The 2,255-nt window shown below is 52.2% G+C and overlaps 1 long non-coding RNA gene across 1 annotated transcript; it reads right to left on the minus strand.

Moving 5' to 3' along the window:
- Positions 1 to 1,264: 1,264 nt before the first annotated feature.
- Positions 1,265 to 1,552, minus strand: LOC136386982 (uncharacterized). The gene is made up of 2 exons (XR_010748059.1): positions 1,461 to 1,552; positions 1,265 to 1,343 (listed from the first exon to the last, which is right to left on the minus strand). It is a non-coding gene; the product is annotated as an uncharacterized lncRNA (long non-coding RNA).
- Positions 1,553 to 2,255: the final 703 nt, after the last annotated feature.

Here is a 2,255-nt window from a genome sequence, read left to right on the forward strand (position 1 = left end):
GAGACTGAACCCTCCCTCCATGGAGCAAGGGGGCAGCTTACCTTCTCATGTCCCCCTTTCCACAGCACAGGTGTGTTAACCGGTGGGACTGGAAGCCTGGCAGGCTTCAGTTCAATGACCTTTCTTTCCACTCTGGAGCAGGGCCTTGATAAAGCCCCTTAGGGCGCTGGAGCCAAAAGTTGGTATTTCCTGACTTCTTTTGGGCCTTATTTGCCTTTTCTGTGATTTCCTTGGTCATTATAGACCTTAAAAGCCATGCTCAGAAGATCTCACTGAGGGGCTTGACTAGGAGAGCAAAATTAGGAATCCTGTATTTAAAGAACTCTAAGGCAGTGGGTTTAGAAGGGGCCATATTCCCTAAATCTTCTCCTCGGGTCTGGCTCCAGATAGGACGTGGGGATTCCCCGGAGCCAAAGCAGAGGAGGGCAGGGGGCTGTAGCAAGGTGATGATAACCTCTAGCTTAGTGCACTGTTATCTTTTCCCTGACTAAGCAGTGGCTCAGCCCTTGAGCCGGTGCCCAAGGGGGAGGGGCAAGTGCCTGAAACTGTGAGGGGAGCCTGCCGCTTCTCCTGCAGCCAGCTGCAGCCTGGCTGCCTTTTATTTCTCTACCTCTGCTGCTATACTGGGCTGCATACTGACTGTGCCACCTGCCTGCAGGTGGGTGCTGGTGATAGTACGCTAAACTCTCTATGTTTTCTATGGGTCTAGCAATCCTTGGTTTGGCCAGTCTTCTCTTAAGTTGGCCATTCCAGTAGCAGACAAACAAACCAAATATGCTCACAAAACAAACAAAACTTCTAAACCAAAACCAAATGGAGAATGCAGCGTCCTGCGTTCCCTGACCAACCGGGTGAGGAGAAATCAGGTGGCGTCCCGCCTGCTCCACTACACCCTTTTCTAACCAGAGCTCTGTTTCCAAATATTCAAAGAGGAAGCTTAACCAAAGGGAGAAGGCAGTGTCCTGCGTTCCCTGACCAACCGGGTGGGGAGAAATCAGGTGGCGTCCCGCCTGCTCCACTACACCCTTTCCTAACCAGAGTTCTGTTTCCAAATATTCAAAGAGGAAGCTTCCTTACCAAACAGTCTCAAGACTCCAAATGTTTCAAATCAGCCAAATTCAGTTTCCAAACGGCAACTGCCGGAGGCTGGCCAGCTACCAATGTCTGCTGCAGCCCACTCCATGATGACGGGTCTTACACGGCCGATCTCACTGGGGCCTCCATTTGTTACATCCCGGCGAGATAGACCACAGCAGACACAAAGTGAATTTTATAAGTTTTATTGCAGACCTGCACAGGGACTGCAGGCAACCCATGCAAGGGAGCACTGCAGCCACCCAAACCTGCACAGGGACTGCAGGTAACCCACACAGGGGAACACTGCAGCCCCCCCAAACCTGCACAGGGACTGCAGGCAACCCACGCCTCCAAAGAGACTGGAGCACTGCAGCCCCCCAAACCTGCGCAGGGACTGCAGGTAACCCACACAGGGGAACACTGCAACCCCCCAAACCTGTGCAGGGACTGCAGGCAACCCACGCCTCCGAAGAGACTGGGGCACTGCAGCCCCCCAAACCTGCACAGGGACTGCAGGCAACCCACGCCTCCGAAGAGACTGGAGCACTGCAGCCACCCCAAAACCTGCGCAAGGACTGCAGGCAACCCACGCCTCCGAAGAGACAGGAGCACTGCAGCCCCCCAAACCTGTGCAGGGACTGCAGGCAACCCACGCCTCCAAGAGACTGGGGCACTGCAGCCACGAGCTTCTAAAATGGCTCCTTTTTATAGGGTGGCTATCTAGGATGAGCAAGCATCATACAGAAGCTGATGTGGCTGTTAGTCATTGGCTAGGGAGGTCATGCGCAGTTACAGGGGAGGGGGTATTGCTCAGTGGAGAATTTCAAACATAAACTTCTGATAAGGGTCTCTGACTCAATGCAGGATGTTGCTGAACTCTTTGTTCTCAGCATCACAGGGACCTTGTACACTCTTGGCAGCCCCAGCATGTCAGTACTCCCTGAATCTAACATAAATATGATATATCCATTTGCTCGCTTGTGACTTATATTGGGTGTGGGGGACAGGCTATAAGCAGGCCAGGTCGTTGTAGCCTAAGGTTTGGTTTTAGGACTAAGCTTTTTCCCACACCCTTGACTGATTGTATGATCTGGGTGGTGCACTCTCATGAGGAATCCAATTATGCCTTGGATAAGTGACTTTGTATCAGAGACTTCCTTGTTTGTATATTGGATTAA

The sequence above is a fragment of the Saccopteryx leptura genome, unplaced genomic scaffold, assembly GCF_036850995.1.
Source record: "Saccopteryx leptura isolate mSacLep1 unplaced genomic scaffold, mSacLep1_pri_phased_curated manual_scaffold_33, whole genome shotgun sequence".
Taxonomy (NCBI): Eukaryota; Metazoa; Chordata; class Mammalia; order Chiroptera; family Emballonuridae; genus Saccopteryx; species Saccopteryx leptura.